This window comes from Martes martes, assembly GCF_963455335.1.
Source record: "Martes martes genome assembly, chromosome: 8".
Classification (NCBI taxonomy): Eukaryota; Metazoa; Chordata; class Mammalia; order Carnivora; family Mustelidae; genus Martes; species Martes martes.
The window spans coordinates 83,281,953-83,303,271 of NC_137895.1; the positions used below are offsets into that span (position 1 = coordinate 83,281,953).

The following is a 21,319-nucleotide window of genomic DNA, read 5'->3' on the forward strand; positions in this document are numbered from 1 at the left end:
CTACAGAGTCTGTGTCATTCAGGCGACCAAACATCTGGTGGATTTGGTGGAAAGAAGAGAAATCAAATGTGGGTGTGGGGAGTGGGGAATACCAGTCAAATTGGCCCAACAAGGGCACATCGTCACACGGGCTCCCTGGACATGCCATGATGCAGGAGATTTGGAAGAACAGGCTATCCCAGCATGGCAACATGGCCTTCCTGCAACTTCGTGAGCTGCCACCTGGACATTGGGAAGGATGCTGGCCAGGGGCTGGGGACTCCTGACCCCTAGGCAGGCCACACAGAAGGCTGGACCCAGCAGCCAGAGACCCACGAGAGACAGGACCATTTTAGAGAGAGTGAGTGTGAGCAGGAGCAGAGAGGGAGGGGCAGAAGAAGACCCTCCCCCGCACTAAGCAGGGAGCCCTGATGCGATGCGGGACTCAATCCCAGGACCCCAGGATTACCACCTGAGCCGAAGGCAGATGCTTAACCCACTGAGCCACCCAGGCTCCCTGGAAGGGCTTTTCTCTAAGGGAGCTTTGCTGCTTCCACGGCCCCCACCCCCAGATTTGAGGGATGCTCAGTGGGGAGCAGAGCCAGAGGGTGGCCTGGAGCACGGCTGATGCCAGGGAAAAGAACCCAGCCCAGGTAGTCCTGCCAAGACACCTCAGCGGGGCTGGGAGTCGTCCAGGCAAAGACTGCCACCCCAGGACAGCCTCAAAGACAGGTGTTTGGGATGCTGGCCTGCAGACTGGGTGTAGGTGGGGCAAGTGTTGCAGGGGTTAAATATGGCAACTCATTGCTTTCAAACAGGATGTTTTCTGCCACTTTTAGCTCTTCCTGAGCAGTGCTCCACACCCCCGGCCTCAGCAAAGGCTGAAGGTGGGCTGACTCCGGGGCGCAGAGTATGTGTGTCCGTGGCATGCTGGCTCATCAAGGTGGGGCTGTGGAGTTTCACCCTTCCCGCTTCTACCCACACCCAGCCCTGCTTGTCTACCCACAGAGACAGACAGACCGCACACACATGCATGCACACACACACACTTCCTTCCCTGATGCCAACAGGAGGTGCCTGACCCTTAACCCTGGCAAAGGCCTTTAAGCCAGTCCCCAGATGGGGAAGGTCTGGACCCCCAGCTTTTATTTCCCTGCCTCCCAAAGGCCTGACTAGGCGGGGCAGGGAAGAGCCCAAGGGGATTCCGAGATGTGGTTCCTAGGACCATCAGCCCTCTGAGCCCATTCACTATCCCCTTGGGCACTGCCAGTTCCCAGGGAACATCCAAGGAAAATGCAGATGGACAAGAGGGGAAGCAGGCTGGCCTGCTCCCCAGGGCCATGGGTGGGAGGAGGCATACCTGCTGGGGACACACACAATGTCATCTACCCCCAAGCCAGGCTCTGCTTCGCTCCCCCTGCTTGTCCTGCCCAAGGTCCCCAGCTGACCACACTCTTCTGGACTCTACCCCAGGGCCTTCTCAATTTCCCAGGCTCCCTGTGTGCTCCTCAGGGGCTGAGGTGAGGGCTGAGTCGGTATGGAAAGGACCACCGCTTTCCTGTCCTCGACCCCTAAGGTTTTTAAAAGTCAGACCTGAGATCCAGGTAGACTATCACTCTTGAGCTTAAAAAAAGAATATGTGGCATATCTACTGTGTGCCAACCTACCAGGCTCCATACACACCATCCACACAAGCCTCATAACAGGCCTGGTTAGGTCGGGAGCTGTTCCATTTGACAGACGGCAAAGCCAAAGTCCAGAGCACTTTGGGTTAGCTGCCCAGGGTGCCATGGCCGGCCAAGTGGTGGGGCCAGGAGCCGAACAAGAACTAGCTGAATGCAAGACCCAGATGCCTCCCCTGCTCCTGCTGACCTCCCCCTTCCCCCAACCCATTCCAGTGACAATCATCAGTGGAGACACCGTACTCCGTACTGAGGTCTGCTCCAAGTTCTCCAGCATGCTCACTCATCTAACCTCACTATGATGACAGCAGGCAGACCCTGTGGCATGATCCCTAATTTAGCCACGGGAAAATGAAGGCACAGAGAAGTCGATTGTCTTCAGAGCCCAGATTTGAATGTAGGCAGCTGAGCCTCGAGTCCCACTCCATTGCCTTTCCTAAGGGATAGAGCTCAGTCATTTCCCCAGCCCAAAGTCTTGAATGCCCTTCACTTCCACTAAGTCAGGAGCAATGAAAAGAACAATCCCCAGGTCATGATGGAAGAACCTCATGGTGCTTTTCCTTCTGTGGCTCCCAAAGTCAGAGGATGGCAAGTAGTAACCAGGATCCCCTCCCTGCCAGTCAATCTCTCTTACTGGGAAAACCCCATTCAACAGACGGGCCTCTCCTCCCCAGGCAACTGTACGCTACCGGATGGTCCTTTCAGGAGAGATTAACCTAGATTTAGCCTGAAGTTCAAGTGCATGGAAACTGGGGCAAAGAACACAGGGTAGGAAAAGGACCTGTGGAAAAAAAGCACTTAATACTAACCCCTTTGTCACATCATACAACCTCCCAGTCCTCCCCGCAACTCATGTTCTGAGTACATAGAACATCCCATTGCTTCGGCTGGGACTGTCCCCTGAGCACCCTTCTCCTGCTGTGCTGTAGAAACAGCCAAACCCCAGGCACTGAGCCTCAGAGAAAGGGGGCGGGGAGCTCAACTCTGCAGAAAGCCCCTGACTGCCATTCCTCTGGGGACTGAATCCCACATCAAAACCCATGCCTGAGCCTGACCCCGTCCTGACCTTGCATTAGCAAGAAGTGAGGAGATAATGTGTTTCCTTCCAGTCACTGAAGCCACAGCCCCTGCCCCTCCCACACGTCTGTCTGTCAGCTCACGCCACACTAGAACCGCCTTATGGGGTCGTGGCTGCAGGGTGTGCTGGGCAGAGATTGGGGAGACCAGGATCAGAGTGCTGCTGGGCTTGCATTAATCCCACCACATTCACTGAATCATCCTCGGAACCCTGAGCACAGTAGCTCTGACCCTGGAGTATCCGATAAGCGGTGGACAAGAGGCCTTAGGACCACTCACCGAGCTTTCTCTCAGACTCCCTCAGGAACCCGCTGAGTCCCAACACTGTGCTAGTGCAAGTGAAGTTCACTTACCCTCAGATGTCAAGGACCAGGAAGGGCATGAGGGGTGTGGCCCCTAACGGGCCCTGTGGAGAAGGGGAGCCCAGGAGAGGGGGCCTTGCTTGCCAGGCTGGGACCAGAGGGATCAAAATTGAGCTTTCTCATTGTTGACATTGGCTCAGAGCTCCCCCTCCTTCTATAAAGAAATGGAAAACTAAGTGATTTCCCAGAAGAAGGGGAGAAAATTCTTCTTGAAACTGACACACACAGAGTGAACCGCACGTGGGGCTCTCTCTGGAGTAGATGTGCTGGTACGCATGCCCGCCATGTTGTACACGAGCTTGTGCATGCTCACCCATTTCTTGGTGTTTGTTGCTTCATCATCCTTTCAGCTCTGTCCACGGGGTGCTGAACATTGTAGGACCTACCTCACTTTCAGTCATCTCTTTATTCTAGTATAACCTAGGCACAGCAATGTCATGGCCAGCTAAGGCAAGGCCTTTCCTTCCTTCCCACCATCCCCAACATATGTCCACATTCTTTTTCTAGAATAGTCACAGCATTACCTCCCAGAAGGAGCTGAGGGGGAACAGAGTGAAAAGAAAGGGAAAGGGGAGAGGAAAGTGCACTGTATAAACAGAATTTGTCCAAACTATTTCTTGCCTCCTTATCTCCCCAGCCCCTACACACACACACACACACACACACACACACACACACACACACACAAGCACACAAACTTTAAATTACCGTGAGAATGGTTGGAAATTATTTTCTGCAGACTATAATGTCCAAAGCAAAACTCAAGAGCTATCTGTCACCTCAAACACCTCAAGACTGGAAGGAAACTCTCTCTAGTCCAACCATCTTAAATCCCCTCTATAAAAGTCTACTCTGTACTTGAATATTTTTCCTGTTGGAGAATCATCTCTCATGGCAATACACTTGCTTTGGATGGCTGTATGCCTAGAAAGTTCTTCACTATGCACAGGTGAAATAGCCCCTGTAGCTTTCAATCCCCGGGCCTCGGCCAACTCTTTACAGCCATCTAAGGTGGACATAAGATGAAGCTACAGAATTTTGGGAGGAAGGGTTGGTGGGACCATCCCATGGCATCATTGTGCCAATTACACAAGGGCCCACTCCTCATCTGCTGGAAAACTGTCGTAAAAAGTGGGAAAATTTAAGATGTTTATGATGTAAGTGAGGTTGGAGGGAGAAGGAGAGATGATAATGGGGCCGCATTTAATTTTGACTTAGACCTTATGAGCTTCCAGGTATGACCATGATTCCCACAAAGGCAGTAAGTGAGGGGGTGGTGAGTACAGCATCTGCCTCTGTGGCCTTTGCCTGGAGAGAACAGTTTCCAGTCCAAGAAAAGGGCTCTGTAGGACAGCATGAGTAGCTGAATCAGCTCCCCCAAGCCTGCCTGCCTCCCTTTTGCTCAGCTGTGTCCAGGGGAGGCTGGCCCCCAGCACTGCAGCACCAGGAACATGGGCAAGGTGTCCCCAATTATTTAACGACTGACTGAACGATGGGAAATTGACTGAAATCCAGCAGTTGCAGGAAAGAGTTTACCCTGAAGGTGCTGCCTTTTTTTTTTTTTAAGGTTCATTTCTTTATTTGAGAGGGGAGGGGCAGAGAGAAAGGGAGAGGGAAAGAGTGTCTTAAGCAGACTTCCTGCTGACACAGAGCTCAGTCCCACGACATTGAGATCACAACCTGGGCAGAAACCAATAGTCAGATGCTTAACCCACTGAGCCACCCGGGTGCCCCCGAAGGTGCTTTGTAATCAAACTTTTGGGGAATCACGTCACCTTGGAGAACCTGATAAAGGTCATGGACTGACACCCCGTACAGAGTCAAGGGTTAGAGGGCCAGTCCGTAGAAACCATGCTATCAGCTTCCAGTATATTGGCCATTCACCAAGCCTCTTTCTTAGCTGACTGCCCTACTACTGTTGGGAGCACTGGCAACTTCTAGGAGTTGAGCAGAACCCGGAAGTAGGAACCCACAGGGCCCCAGACAGTGCGGCTAGAGACACATGGCTTACTGAGATATATTTCCACTTCTTATCAACAATTATTCCTGCAAGCTGCTTTTTTCCAGTGGAAACTCTGCCCTTAGCTTTGTCAACAAGATTTCTGGGTTGATTACGGCTCTCCAGGTAACAAGCAGGCCAGACCCTGTCACTGCTGGAAAGTGTGGGCAGTGACAGTGTCTGGTGAAGCATAAGCAACCGGCCCATTCATAAGCTGCAGCCCAGTCTCTCTGGTTTTAGAGCAAAGAAACAGGCCATTTGAGGGGGAGGGACACAAAGGAGGGAGAGTGCTTCTCCACCTCCACCCTGGGCAAGTTCCAAGACCTCTCCTGAACAGCTTAAGTAGCTTCCAGGGGGTCAGAGTGGAGTGGGAGAGAAATGGGCCATGGGATGAGAGGAGTTGTGGGAAGCCACAGAGGAGGCCCTGATGTGGGGACAGTGGGACTGGCCAACACCGATGCCACCCTGACATGCCACTCAAAGGAATAAAGTGGGTAAACGTTACCCACTTGCTCTTCCCCAACCAACTCCAACTCCTGTCTCTCCCCTCCATGGCCTAAAGAAATGGTCCAGGACTCAAGGCAACAAGGGAATATCTTAGAGGGAAGTGGTATGTTCCTGGTCTGCTCTCTCCCTACTCTTGGAGGCTCTCCTGGGATACAAGGATGGGGGTACTTCCATGGGGATAACTACTCCAGGCCAAAGTTGATGGACAAGGAGACTCTTGGTCTAGTGACTTGGAGATCAAGGAATAGACATTGGAGAAGCCCAAATGCAGAACACCAAGAATACAGGGGAAGTGGTTCTAGGCCCCCTCTAGGGAGACCTGAACTCCTATTATTGTTAATGAACCTCATGGCTGAATGGGATTTAAAGCAACAATGATGGCCTCAGGACAATAGGAAAGGTCTGCTTCTCCCTCCCAAGAGATCTCCAAGCCCAGTTTCTGGCATCTCTGTGGGTCTCTACCCAGACCAAGTATCTTTCTTTCTGTCCAGGCCCCTGGCCCAAGTCCGCATAGGCCTGAGTCCACCCCTGCTCAGACAGATGGCTTTGAGGACCATCCCATCCCAGTCCACCCTGGCCAGGCTTCTTTTCCTCTGGGACCAATGCAGTCTTTGCTTCACTCAGAGACTTCCTGCCCTGTGGGAAAGGTCAGTACCCAAGCCCCAGTTCCCCCCAGCTCTGAGATACTCAGGATCCTCAGCATCAGATCCCTTGCTCACCTCCACAACCAACCTGGCCAGCCCGACATCCTGGGCCATTTGACTACCATCCAGCTTCCCCCGGAGTCCATTCTTGCATCCTCCTCTACAAACGGGGACATGAGAGCACCTGGGTTCCGGGGCTGTTGCAGGGACCAACATCTCCGCATAGCACTCAGCACGCTGCCTTGAGCCTGGGACACTGCAGTTTGATGGAAGCTTGAGCTCCTTGTTAGAGCTCTGACTGCTGTCAGAAAGGGCTCCAGAGAGGTGCACAGAGGGCATAAAGTCTGCTTGTGCCCCAAACATGCCACTCCAAACAAACATGGTCCAGAAAGCCACATTTCCACTGAACTGGGAAAAAACCGGCCACCCCACCCACTGGCCGTTGGCTTCCAAAAATCTGGCTGCTCAGAGTGGGGAAAAATGGATTGTTCTAATCTCTCCCCTACAAGCAGAGAAGCTGAGTTACACATCTGGACTTGCCCTCTGCAAGGAAGCAAAGACCCTTGGGTCCCCAGGTGCCACCGATGACTGAGCCCTTCTGTTCATCTCCCTTCCCTGCCTTTCCTTCTACCCCCCCAGTGCCATCTTCCTCCTACTTCTGTCACCTAGGGCTCATCATGCATCTGTCACAGATCTGTTCTCTCCTGGTGGGACCAGAAACTCAGCGCCCTGGTGATGTGGCCTGTGTGTCTTCAGGCCAGTGGTTGTTCCTCACCTGCTTTGCCCATGTGCATGCACAGAGCGTGGAGGAAGACTAGGGTAGAGACCTGGGCCTGGAAGCCAGACGTTGTAGTGGGGGTTGCAGCCGCCCTGGTAACAGGGGGGCCCACCATGGCCCCCAACCTGGACACTGGGCTGCTCTGGCTCAGTGGGCCTGGACTCCTGTTTGCCCCCAGCTCCTGGGGGCCCTGCAAAGCCTTTCACTTCTGCTGGAATGGGCTGTTAGGCCTGTGCCAGAAACAGTGAAGGATCCTGGGTCTGAGAAGGTAGGGGAGCTCCAGTCCTAAAGGGGCTGATCTACTCAGAGGCACCCTCTCTATCTTCTGGGTTATTAGCGAGCAGGTGGACACTTCTCAGGTATTCAGGAAGCTTTACAGGGCCTGGGCCAAACAGAGAGGTTCCCATCCACCTGAGAGCACAGAGCACCAGCTGTCCTTAGTTTCTGATTAGAATGGTTTCCCCCTAAAGATCTTTTCCAGAGCTTCAGCTTTGTCAGGGTTCCAGACAACCTTCTGTGTAGATCTCTCCTTGGGGACCCCCTTGGATGGTCAGAGAACAATAACATTTCTTCTTGGCCTCACACTGTGGGGAGCATATTGGTTCTGGCCTCTGATGCCTTACCTTTGAAGATGACCTCCGGCTGGTTTTAAGCCCCAGCACGGTGGCAAGCCCCATCATGGAAGTCGGAGACACAACAGAGAGACACACAGAGACCCTGCCCTCTTGAAGCTCACGGTCCATGGAGGGGGACAAACAGGAACGACAAGTGGGTAGGATCCATGCTACCATACAGGTGAGCCCACAGGACACGAACGTGCGAGAGCCCCAGGCTTTGTGCTGACAAGGTAAAGAAGGCTCTTCAGGGAGGTCACTTATCAGCCTGCCAACGGAGACAGGAAGGATCATAGTTCAACATGGCAGTGGTAAGGAAGGCTAATGAGGGTTCTGGGCAGACAGTCCTTGTGCAGAGCTCAAGAAGCAAAAGGAGAAAGGACATGTCGGAGGCAGGGAGACTAGCTCTGCATGGCCGGAGAGAGGGAGGCCGCCAGGAAGAGAGGAGCCAACTGACCACACTCATCAGCATAGGAAGTGTCCCCCATTCTTCCTTCTACAGACTCTAGTAAACCCTTACTCTTCTAGTAAACCCACTGAATCGTGACTACCAGGAATTTCAAATTATCATAATGATATTTAAACTGAAGACTTTCAGACTCCTATCCGATTCCCATTCCAACCTGAGAAGAGCTCGAGTGTTGAGCAGAAAATAAAAATAGGGCTCTCTCCCACTGGTTTATCGAGAAAGGGCCCCAAGGCCAGCAAAGCGGTAGGCCCCTTCTTCAGAGAGTGGTGGTCCCAGCTGGCGCACACCCAGAGCCACCCCCCTCATCCTCCTTTGGGGGAAATCCTCTACCCCCTGGTGTAGGACTACCACCACTGAGCTGAAAGGTAAAGATAAAGGAGAGAGTTCTAGAAAACTCAGCCCAGCTGAATAGGAAGATAGATGTTTTCTGAGAGAAAACCAAAGAAAGAACAGAAGGCTCAGCAAGGGCAGACGGAAATCAGTGAACAGCTCAGCCGCACGTCATTGGCTCAATCCCTACTGAATGCATCAATCTGTCCGGGGTGGCCAGATATGGTTGCTGGGCTCGGGGAGAGCAGAGTGGCACACAGCCACCCCATCCCCAAACCCACTTCTGCTGAGCCACTTGGCTCATTGCTCTCTCTCCCGGTCAACAAGGTCACTTCCTCGTTGCCAGGAATCGCTGTAAGGAAGGGCATCAGCCACAGACACACAATGCTCACAAATAACTCACACCACGGACACCTGCAGTAAGTCCCCGACCTGTGTGGGCACACGGCAGCCCACACCCTGGGTCGAAATGTCCACGCTCGCTGCTGGGAGGAGTACCAGCCGGGCTGTCCCCTCAGACCTAGAGCTGAAGAGAGCCTTGTTCCAAAGTTTTCGGCCCAAACAGCCAGATCTGTCTGGAGGATTCTTCCCCAGAGCCACAACGTGGTAGGAAATAGCTGCATTTGTCCTAACCCCTGAACCCTCTCCAGACTGTAATCCCCTCCCACCGCCCTATCCACTGGCCATCTTCCTTTTCCTTGTTTTGCTCGGACACCCAGGGGCAAAGATGGAACAGATTTGCTACACAGAGCCCCTTTCAGGGGTGCTGCAGGGCTCGGGAGGAGCTAGCCGGGGTCTGCAGAAGAACTACCTCCTTCCTTCCTCAGTGGTCAGCCGTCGGCAGTCCCCATCTGCTCTGGGGCTGGACCTGCCCCCCACCTGGGCCTCGGCACCAGGGGACAGAATTGCCACTGCTTTCACTCAACACGCTTCCGCAGCAGCAAACATCCCTGGAAAAGGTGCCTGATGGGGCAGCTCAGAGCCTGCCCTCAGTTACACAGAGTTGCTGTTAGTCAGGCACCTGCTAGACAAGCCCCAGGGGTTTGGGGCCCATCTCTGCTCCCGGGGGAAGGGGGAGGGGAGGGCCCCCTCCACCTACCGCTTCCCCTACACCCCCCGCAACCTTACTTTTGCCAGAGCTCCCCCTGACCTGAAAAACAACCTTGCAGCCAGGCTCTTCGGAGGCTCAGGTTTGAAGTTTAACAGGGACAAAAATAATTTCCCCGGAGTGAGCTATTTTCTGCCCAGCTTTAGGAACAATAGCTCCAGGTGGCAGGCGGTGGGGGCAGGCCTGAGGAGGAAGCTGGCCACAGGCCCCCCACTGGCGTAGGGGCTTCTCCATGTCCCCCTTCACACTCCCCCTGGAGTGGGATTTTCAGGGAGGGGGGACCCTAGGTGGGATAACCCCAGGTGAGGAGTGGGGGCGGCAGGGAAGGGCAGGCCTGTGGGAACCCAGTGCTGCCTGCCCACTGGGTTTCAATCCTCCGAGGCTACTCCTCTTTGATGGAACGGAAGGAAGAAGAAAGAGAAAACACTGTCCATTTACTGAGCCTGGAAAATGGAATTCTACACTCATCTGCCTCTCATAGCACTGCTATAGCAGCTGAGATCAATTTTTAAAGGGTTTTAGGAGCACATGGGTGGTTCAGCGGGTTAAGCATCTGTCTTTGGCTCAGGTCATGATACCAGGACTCTGGGATTGAGCCCCATGTTGGGCTCTCCACTCAGTGGGGAGCCTGCTTCTCCCTCTCCCTCTGCCTGGCTCTCTGACTACTTGTGTGCTCTCTCTCTCTGTCAAATAAATAAATAAAATCTAAAAATAAATAAAGGGCTTTATACAAACTGTGATACTACACAAAAATGTTAGTTACTAATTTGCAATTATTCCCTCCAGGTTTTAAAAGGATGAAATTCAGTCGTGAAAGTCCAAGGCTATGAGAGCACAGCCCTGTCCGGTAGCCCAAGGTCCTCACCAGAGAGCCCAAACTGCAGCATCCATGTCATCCACTGCCTACCAAGCCCAAGCCCCAAGTACCTCTTACTTTCTTTCCTTCTTTCCTCCCTCCCTTCCTTCCTTTCTTTTTTCCTAAACATCCCTTTGCTTGACTATTAGTTTCTTTTTGATTTCTTTACCCAAAACTTTCCTTCTAACACCTAAGAGAAAATATCTGACAGGGATACAGAGTGGGGCAGGGGGGAAGGGATTCACTCATGGGCTATCATTAGACTGATTTCATGATAACTCTTCAGAAAGAAACACTTGGCCCCTATAAAGTTTTCTGTCTTGCTGGGAAGTAGGCCCCTGGAAAGCCAGCATGCCTTTAGGGAGGGGTTCTCAATCAACAAGGGCCTTCCTGGTCCCGTTCGGTCTAACAGTCATGTGTTCAAAGAAAGAAACTACCAGAACACACTCTGGAGGCCCACGGGCTAAACCTGGCCATGACTGGGTGCTGTGTGCCATCCCCATCATCGCCACTGGTCATTATAAATTTTTTAAATTAGTTGTCAACGTCTCTGAAGAATAGAGAGATTTCACTTTTGGATGTCCAGCTTCCTGTTAAAAAATCGTATAATCTGGCCACACAGGGCTGCAGTCCCGGAGGCCACCCTGCTGGCCTGAGGTAGAGCTACCCCTCTGGACCAGGCTGTGCCCTCCATGCCCCCGGCCCCAGGGGGTGCAGCCCTCCAGCCTCACAGGTAAGAGAACAGGCTGTGCACACAGCCTACATGAGCGCGAACCCTGCCTCCCACCTGGCCCCCACCTGCCCCCCACCCCCACCAGCCGCGTCCCAGAACCGGTGACCAGAGCTCTCTAAGCTCCCGTTCCCTCACCTGTGAGAGGAGAAAAAGAACAATAGCTAGCTAGCTCATTGCTTGTCTAGTGCTCAGCACAGCCCCCGCTCAGGGAATGCTAATGCTCATTCTTATGCTGGACTGGTTCAGTTCAGGAACCAACCAGGGACAAGCCCTCTGAACTGTAGGCCAGCTTCTTACAATGTTTTAGTCACACAAAGCACTTGCCCTTCAACTCTCTTTTCTAGCTCAGGGGTCCCAGTCTACCTAGAAACATATTTCCATCCAGTAAACAGCAACTGAGCATATCTGTGATGAGTTAAGTATTGTGTAGAGTTGAGACACTTCCGAGATGCGTCCCAGCCCTGTTCTCAGGGGCTGGCGACACAGCGGGGACATGGGCCATTGAACAGACAGGCTCAGCCCTGTCAGGTGCCATTGAGCACAGAGCTCTCCCCTCCCAGCCCTACCCCGAACGTCCAGGAGCTTGGCGTTCTAGAAGGAACCAGGGGTGTCTCTGACTCTCCTTCTCCTTCTAGGTTCTAAAACTTTTCGGAGCTTTACTAAAAGACACCTAATGGCACATTAGCTCCACTTCCCCTCTGGGTTCTCAGGCTCCACACTTGAGTTCTTCTGTGGCCGTGTGGTTAACATAATTTCATCTCAACAAAGCCATTCAGATCTCCTATGAAGTTCATTATAATGGAATTTTACCTGAGGCTGTCATCCCCCACTTCTTAACATCATGGCACCCAAGATGTCGGTGTGCTTGCCAAATAGCTGGGCAGAGGTACCTTCCCGCCCCTGGCAGAAGTCCGGAAATTCAGAGTTGTTTGGAACAAAGAACTCTGCCCCGAAGGTGTTTTCCAGCATCGTCCTGGCCAGCCTGGAACAGTCCCATTCACCCTCCACTGACACCACCTACTGCCTCTTTACCAGCCCTCCTCAGACAGGAAGAGGGAGAAAAGACAGAGTTAAACAACCGGGACACCGTGCAGGACAAATCCTGGGCAGGTGAAGCAGGAGCAGACATTCTGGACTTCAGAAGATCTGAATTTAAGTTCTGGTTCTGACTTAGGAGCTCCATGACTTTGGGCAAGAAATTTAACCTCTTAATTTCTTCTTCTTCTTCTTCTTCTTCTTCTTCTTCTTCTAAAAAGACTTATTTATTTATTTGAGCAGGGGAAAGGGGCAGAGGGAGAGGGAAAGAAAAACTTAAGTAGACTCTATGCTGAGCACAGAGACCAACACGGGGCTCAATCTCACGACCCTGAGATCATGACCTGAGCTGAAACCAAGAATCGGACACTTAACCGACTGTGCCACCCAGGAACCCCCACCCCCTTAATTTCTTTGAACATCAGTTTCCTCTTCTATAAAATGGGGATAACAATATTACCTACCTTATAGGATTATTGAGGGGCATACATGAGAAAATGCATGAAAAAACTTAACACGGTGCCTGGAATGTGTAAGTTACAATAACCCTTGGTTTATTACGATTGTCAGCTTTTATTTGATGTGTTAGCCTCACAGAGGTCAAAGGTTGGTGTAGGGAGAGACAAGAGGGCAGGGTTGGGGTGGGAGGTGCTTGAAGACTAGGTGGGGGCCTACCGAGCCCAGCTTGGGCCTAGTGATCAAGACGAAGCCCAGGGCAGAGGCCCTTGCCTGCCCCTGGAGCTGACAGGCACAGACTAGATGGGTAATTACAGGATTGCGGCCTGGGGTGGCCCATGCAACTGCCCAGGCAGCCACATTCTTTTGTGGGTGGCTGGGTGAGTGGGCAGCGGCTGGTGGTGTTGCTGCTGAGACACTGGGTCTAGCTAACCCCTATTCAACCCAGCACCTCCAGGAAGATTCTTCAACCTTGGAAGGGAAAAGGATTCTCTGTGGGCATTCTGCTCTTTTCCCCAGGACACCTCCTCTGTTCTCTCCACCCCAATCCTAGAGCACCCTAACCCGTTCCCCCCACTCAGATTGGACAAGTCAGAGGGTCAAAGATCAAGGCCAGATGTTCAATAATCAGTCCTCAGTTTACCTCACCTGGAGCCTTCAGATGTTCAAAAAGCCTTGGACAGATGTAAATCTCATCTCAGCCCCCAGCACCCTGAACTCTGATTAGCTAATAAGCACAGAGTTCTGAGATTTCCATGTCCTTTTCTCAAAATCAATGCCCGGGAAAAATCTACCATCCCAATACCCTTGGCAAAATGCAATTCGGTGGGTAATAATTGGCCACCTAGTATGTGCTGACCATCACCAGGCTCTTGGTTGACCTGAACAGAATGCCAAGCGTTGGGATGGATGTGAAGCCGCGAGACCCCTCCCTCACTGTCGCTGGATGCCCATTAAGGAAGGCGTCAACCACACGCGGAGACCCTGTGCAGAGCCCGTGCAGTCAGACTGAGGCCAGCTGTGTACAACTAATCAGACGGGCGGACACAAAAGCCGGGAGGTTGATTCCATTCCCAGAGCCGAAAGGGACTTTAGAAACTCCTCCAGTGTAACTTTTTCATTCTAGAAATGAAGTCTATATCAGGTGTTGAAAAGGATGGGGAACAATGGGGACTTTTATTCGCCTATGAAAGGTGTGCTTTTTGGTACTAGCGCTGTGGGAAAGGGTTTGGCACTATAGAGCAAGGCCCCACTGTGTTCCCTGCCCCCAGCAGCTCTACCCCCAGGCCAGCCCTTCCCCGCCCCCAGAAACACATAAGCGCCCCGGAGACAAGTGCAACATGTTCCCGGCAGTGTCACCATGATTAACTCCAAACTGGAAACAACCCAAATATCCATCCCCACGAGGGGCGATGTACACATTGCGGCACATCCTTACCAGGGACACGACGCTGAGGGGCAACTAGTGAACTAACTCTGTGTGCGTCCACATGGACGAATCTCAGAAACGTGGATGTGGAGCGAAGACCTACATCGCAGAGAGCATGAGCAGAGGTAAGCTCCAAAGACATGCGAAGGCAAACAATACATTGCTTTGTAAAGCTTATATAGATGATGACTTAACAAGAAAAGGAAGAAATACCTAACGAATATTCAAAATATTAGTGGGGTGGAGAGGGAGGAAGGGGATGCAAATAGGGAGAGGAACCAGAGCTTTTAAGGCGCTACCGATGTTCCATTCCGAATTTAGGTGATGTGAACAGGACACATATAACACATATATACCATTTTATCCTTTAATCTACACATAAGTATATTGTGTGTATGATAAAAAGAATTGAAGACTCTGAGTCCCTGAGAAGCTAAATAAATAACTTTCCCAAGCTCATCAGCCGACAAATGGCAGGAAGAGAAATTTACCAAATCTGAGTTCAGCCTGGTACCAAGACAGCCATTCTTGGATTCTAAAGGAACCTCTCACAATGATGAGCTTCTGGTCTAGTAGATTTGAGAACAACCACAAGACTCTTTATTTCTCACTGTTAAATTCCCAGCATCTTGAATAGTTCCTGTCACACAGTAGGCCCTCAGTATATACTGAATGTGCCCATGCTTTTCCAGGGCTTACATCATGCCCGACACTTTACTTACATCATTTCTAGTCCCCACACACACTCCATAAGGGAGCTGTTCTTATCCCAGTTCACAGATAAGGCACCTGAGATTCAGAGAGGTTAAGAAACCTTTCCAAGGTCACGAGCTAGAAAGTGACAAAGCCAGTATTTGAACCCAGGAGTGCCTAACTCCAACCCTGTGTTCCTCATATTCCGCAAGGTTGCTAGTACAGCTTCTGACAGCACTGCTTAACATTTCAGTGGTATGCCGAAGAACCTTGGAGGCCCCCGCTGAAGGGTGGGCTAAGCACTTTTTCTTCCTTCTCCCCCCATCTCCAGGCTCTGGCACTGAGGGTGGCTGGCCTGGCCAGGCCCAGCATCTGCCAGCAGGGCAGAGCCACGGTCACGGGTTAACTATGCAGCGTGGCAGCCTGCCGCATCTCCTTCCACCTTGGTTTCCCATATACATGCCGGAGAGAGTGACAGGAGCTACCCCCAAGCAGAAGCTGTCAAGATTAAAGGAGATAAGAAATTGCAGAGTGCCTGGCAGAGGCTGACACATGCGGCTAGAGTCCATTTCTCCTTCCAGGTAGGCTAGCTTCAGGAGTGTTCCTTAAGGGGTGGCTAGGTGGGGAAATGGCAAACAGGGATGAGCTTAGCTTCCGGGACAATGGGACAATAGGACAATGACCTTTCCTTGGTGCCCATAGCACATAGTAGGTTATTGATACAGTGGCTTGTTTGAAATTGACAGAGTGTTTGTTACTTGTCTTCCAGACCATTCAAATCTTATTTGATCCCATGTAATCTCTCTGCCCAGAGCTCTCTCTCTCTCAAGTTGTTGTCGGCTGTTTTTACCCAAGTTAGGTACCCAAGACTACTGGAGAGGCCCTGATGCCTGCGGGTGCTGGCGGAGAGAGACTCCTTTGAGAGGCCACTGTCCCCAGAGTAACCTTTGGACAAAATGAGCCTGCACCCAGGTCAACCTGTTCAAACCAGTTAGTAAACCTAACCCTGCCACTCACCAACATTTATTGCTGGCCTATTATGCACAAAGCATGGCACTTGATGCCCTGTGGCTTCCCACTGAATGCAGAATTGGTAGGGTTCTGTGGAGGTAAGACAGATCCAAGTGTGAGTCCTGGCCGTCCCACTCCTTGGCTATGGAACCTTGGCATGTTGCTCAACCTCCCCAAGCCTCAGTTTCCCTTGTGTACAAGGAGCATAGCAGTGGCTCCTATCTCACAAGGTTGTGGGAGCTCTGAGAGGCCACACATGCCATGAACCTGGCATAGCCCTGGGTCCTACTGAGCTCAGCGCTCGGAGTAGATGTTCCTGGAGCTGCATCCCCAGTGCCAGCAGGTGGCACACACTGGATGTATCACTAGCAAAGCTTTGGGCCTCATAGGTGCCCCACAGTGCCTGGAATGTCACACCTTGTGCAACACCTCCAAGATTCAACCTGTGGTCGGAAGCCCAGTGAGAGGCAGCAGCTTCCCAGGAACTGGCTTCTGGGTCCTGCCCAAACTCCACTTGCCCGCTGGTCTAGCTGCCACACCCTGCTCAGGACCAGGACTCTCCCCAGTGCAGAATGGGGACTTTGTGTGGCATCTGGTTCTGGAAACACTACTTAGCCTATTCCTTGGCACGGGACCTGCAGGGCAGGTTCGCAAAAGCATGACACACGCTCAGATGCCCCTAGTGCCTGCTGCTTCTGCTTCTCGCTTTTGCCAGCTGCGGATCAGCCACCCCCTCTTCCCCTTCCAGCCCAGGGGTTCTCTTCCCTTCCCTGGCCCACAGTTCACTTCAAAGGGTGGGACTTCCCAAGAGGTGTCCACCTGTCCTCTTCATTTGTTGGTGATGAGAACAGCTTCCTTCCTGCCAGAGTGGTCAGCGCTGACACCCTAAGGATGAGGCTCTGCCCCTAAGCGGGGCTCCCTGGTCACTCTCATGCTGGACCCCCTGAGGGTTCTCCAGGGAGCCCACCATGAGCATTTGGACCATGAGGACCAAGAACACAGAAGGGAGGGCAGTTTCTTTTCTACATGTCACTGCAGCAAGATACAGTCACTGCCACCAACGCTTAGAGCTTGGGTTGAGCAAGAACAGTCTGTCCCCGCCCTAGACCATTTCCCCAATAGTCAGACTAGAGGAGACAGGCAAACTCCAGGGGGACGACTCCATCTCCTGCTAAGCGATTTTTCTCTGGCTCTGACCTCCACTCTGTTCACCAGTTCCCCAGAAACTGACTGCAAGTGACCTGTGCCCTTTATCCACACAAGCAAGGTTTGACTACCTCCCCTTCTTGTTGTTTACCCGCTTGGGAGCTGGACTTCCCTGTGGTATGATGTGGCCCCCCGAGATCTGGGAAGCTGGAGAGACAAAATGAAGAGGCTGCAGTTAGGGGGGAAGAGGGAAGAGGAAGCACAAGGCAAAGTCTTGGCTCCATTGTGAATCCCAGTTCCCCCAGGGGCAGCTGAAGGGGAGTTGGCAGGCCTTTCTGTCCCCATCTGAGATAGGGGTGGGGCAGGAAAACCAAAGGTGAAGCCAGTCATAAGCCAAGGGTGAAGGGAAGTCATACAAGCAGGTGGTAGGTTGGGTGGCGGGTGGTGGGAGAGGCTGGTTGTGGGCAGTGCTACTACCTCAGGGAGAAGCCTAGAATTGGCTGATTAGTACCAGGGAACAAGGTGGGCTATTTGGGGCTGCCTTCAGAATTAAACTACCTCCATCTTCCCCTCATCATGAAGGAATTCCCCCACCTTCTCTTCCTCGTTAAACCCACTCCCACCCATCTTCCCCTCACCAGTGTGACCTCTGCTGGGTTTGGAGAATGACTAAATGTCCCAGTGAGGCCTTGACAGCTGCGGTGTGTGTCCATTGTCCTAACATAACTTATTAAGAACACCCCTGTCACACTCAAAGTCTCCCAGTTTGGACAGTAAATTTTATGGTCAGTCTCTAGCTCACCCAGAGGGCATGGATGCAGGACAGGGTGAAGAGGGGATTAGAGAAAAGCATGACTGGAAGCAAGGCCCTGTGGTCCAGAGTGACAGCCAGGCTAGTTTCTGCCCAGCTGGATCCTCTCACAACCGGATGGTAGTGAGGAGACAGCTGACAACAGCTGCCCCTCCTGGTGCTCATACCATCTCAGGGAAAAGGCCCAATTTGATGGGTTCTGCTTCCTGTCATCCCTCGGAGGGCCTAGCACCAAGCTGGGTGCCTCAGAGTCTCTTAACCAAACCTTGTCATTTCCTTCCTTCCCTCTACCTGCATCTAAAACAGACTTGCAGCAGTGACAGAAAGCTGGGGGGCTAGAACTCATCCTGTCCAGCAACAAACTGGACCGTCATCTGAGCTCAGACTTTCGGTGCTCCTGACTCTGTCCCTCCGGCCACCAGAACCCAACTGCTAGACAAAGACAACAGCAGGTTTCTAGCAGAGGTTCCAGAAGCAGATCTCAGCCGAGTTGGCCATTGTCTCCTAAGGATATGGGGTGCAGAACTGAAGAGCTAGAGCTTGTCTCCTGCTTGGATAACTGTTTGGTCTGGCCCACGAGCCCCAGGCCAAACATGGAAGACACTGACTTCAGAAACTGGGTACTTGCTCTGAGATTGGGGGGTGGGGGTCCAGGGGTTCCTCTTGGTGCTACCTCCGGGACTTAATCCCAAAAGGAGATCAGTTCTGAGGTGGGATGGGACGAAGACTGAGAAACCACAAACACAAATAACCAGGGCACCTCAAACTGTACCAGACCTTCCACAATGAGGGCCTTGACCAAGGTGCTGTGAGGGTTCAGGAAAGCTTCCTAACTCTCCTTCCCTCCTTTCTTACCTCACTCTTCTCTTTTCCTACATTTTTTCTCTTCCCTCCTTTCTTATTCTTTACCCTGGAAAAGGTCCAAGTTGTGGCTAATGAGGGAATAACCAAACTGAAGCCATGGGACCCCGCCAGAGTACAGACTGTGAATCCCCAGCATTTTGCAATTTGAGTCAGCCCCACACCACAGCCTGGTTGTGGGCTCATTTCATACAGGTCCAGAGAGGCTGCTGAGTGGAGGCAATGGACTCGGAGGCTCCTATTTCTGCTCAAGGATCTGAACTACCCAAAACAAAAGCCAGAGAGAAATTTACAGTCTTACTACCTCCTGGTCTGGCTGCATACCATTCGAGAAGGATCCTCAATCCCCTCCAGCAACTGGACAGGGAAGGGACGAGGAAGCCCCCCCTCCCCCATACACAACATTCGAAGTTCACAGAGTTGAGGTTCCCGTGCCCAGACTATTCATTTCCACCTCAACAAACACACACACATCCCCCCCGCCCCCCGCCAGCTTGGCTTAAAACTTTCTTTGACAAGGCCATGGCTTCCCTTGTCCTAGAATCTTCCTGAATTCTTGTGCACACCCACCTTATTAACAGAGATGGGCCACTTACAAGATCACTAGGCAGACATGGAATGAGAAGCTGGAAGTCTACGGAGCTGGGATGTACCTCCTGATCTTTGGAAAAGGATAAGAGATGTGGATTTACCACAAATCCACAATCTCTTCACAGTCATACCATAGTGATTCCATAATCATTGCTGTGTTAGGTGTCCCCATCACAGGAGTGGCCACCACGGGCCATGAGGAAGACAGCCTTCCGGCAGGGAGCTGGAGTGGCACTGACTCTGCCCAGGAGAGCTTCTGCAATGCTCAGAAAATGCCTGCCCAGTTGCTTGCCTGGGCTCTGGCCCCTCTGGCTGCAACTGAGCCCAGACAGGAGGCTGACTCACTCACCGCAGGGAGGAGGAGGAAGAGGAGGAGGAGGAGGAGGAGGAGATGCGGGAAGGGCCTGTGCTGGGAGATTCAGCGCTCTCCCAACCCAGGCAGCCTGGGTCTCAGCCTCAGTGGTCCATGGGGGAGGGGGACTGTGTCCACTGCTCCCTCGAGACCCATGTTATTCTCTCCCAGCTACTTCTCCTGAATTCTCCCCCACCACTCACAGATGTGGGACCCCTCACTCCCCAAACAGAAATACTCCCTGAGCTCCCTCCTCAATTAGATGTTTGTCCATAAGTTCCTCTCAACATCTATGGATGAGCTCTCCTGAAAAAATAAATCCAGTGCATTAGGGCCAACTAGGTCTAAAATCATCGGTGGTTGAAAAACGAAAAGAAAAGAAAAGAAAGAAAGAAGAAAAAAACCCACTCTACTTAAAAGATCCAACTCCACCATCGCAGGTGACCCTACATAGGTCCTAGATGATAAGGCCACACGCACCCCACCTCCAGGAGACCTCAGCACCACCGACAGCCAGTCTCCCCTTCTAACCCCTCCACTCCACGCCAAGGCTCCCCAACAGAGGAAGAAAACAAATGCTTCTTGTTGCCCAAGTGCGGAGCGCTGTGCTAGCAGAGAATTCGTGTGTTAAACTCCCTGAGCACCGAGGAGGTCGCTGCTCCTCTCGCCAGCCTGGCACGGACTTTAGCTCTTCCTCAGACCTCAGTGTCCCGTCACTGCCTCAGCCTCATGGCACGACAGCCCGGATCTCAGGAGCCAAGTTTGCCCCTGCGATGTAGACTCTCGTGCTTGCACCCGGGCACTCAGGGTCGGCACCCCCGAATCCCCTCCCCTGGACCCAATCCCGATCGCAGGACCCCCTTCCCCGCCGCTCCCGGTTCCGCACCTGGTCCGGCGGGTGGGCACGCTGCTCCGCGCTCCCGGCGCCTCCCGCTCGGCCGCTGCCTTTTGACAAGCAGAGACAGCCCAGCACCTGGCCCCGCCCCTCTCGAGGCCCCGCCCCCGGGCCCGCCCCTTCCCGTGGCCCGGCCCAGAAGACCTGCCTCGCCGGGCGAGAGCGCTGGCGGCGCTGCAACCATCTTGACTCGGAATCAACCACCAGGAGCCTCTGCCCCGGGCGGTCCTCCGCGACTGCGGTGCACAGGGCGGGGCTTGCTTCTGTCCTCAGTGCATGAGAGTTTTGCGTGGTTATGTGTGTGCAGATCCACGCTGTGCCCGCGTTAATCCGTGTTGCATTCGCCCACCTCCCGCCGCCGTGGTTCTACCCAGCCTGCTGCGGACGCCTCTCCCAGGAGCGTCACCCCTACCTGGGCAGACCCGACTGGGACGTCGTCATCTGCCGGGCTGGGGGCGCCTGTCGCGGGCACCGTCGGTTCTCTCTGCGCTCGTGGGAAATCCCGGGCGCCGCTCGCCGTCGCGTTACCTCTGCAGGGCGCCAGGGAGCCCAGCCCGACCCCGCACGCTAGGATAAAAGAGCAAACGGGAAACGGGGCCCAAAGTGGAGCCTGGAGCTGCGTCGTTGTCCCCCTCGAAGTCCCCTCGCCCGCGACCGCAGCTGATCCCGTCGCAAACCTCGTCGAAGCGAGCTTAAGTCTCAGCTGCCCTGGGCACTGGCCCCCTCCATCCGTCCCATATGACGCTGGTGTGAAGAGAAGAAAGGAGTTAAAGAGTGTATCATGAGACCTGGAATTGTAGGTAGACGGGGAAAACACGCCATAGGAAATTTTGCCTAGGAATTACAGCGCTTCCTTGGCTATGTGCTAGGCACCGCTCTAGATGCTAGAGGAGACATGAAA

General features: G+C 53.0%; 1 protein-coding gene across 1 annotated transcript in view; it reads right to left on the bottom strand.

Annotated features, from left to right (window-relative positions):
• VDR (vitamin D receptor) overlaps positions 1-20,470 on the bottom strand; it is a 55,207-nt gene extending 34,737 nt beyond the window's left edge. The window contains exon 1 of the mRNA XM_080812025.1: positions 20,410-20,470. The gene's annotated coding sequence lies outside the window, so the exon portion shown is untranslated. The remainder of the gene's footprint in view (positions 1-20,409) is intronic.
• Between the last annotated feature and the right edge of the window lie 849 nt (positions 20,471-21,319).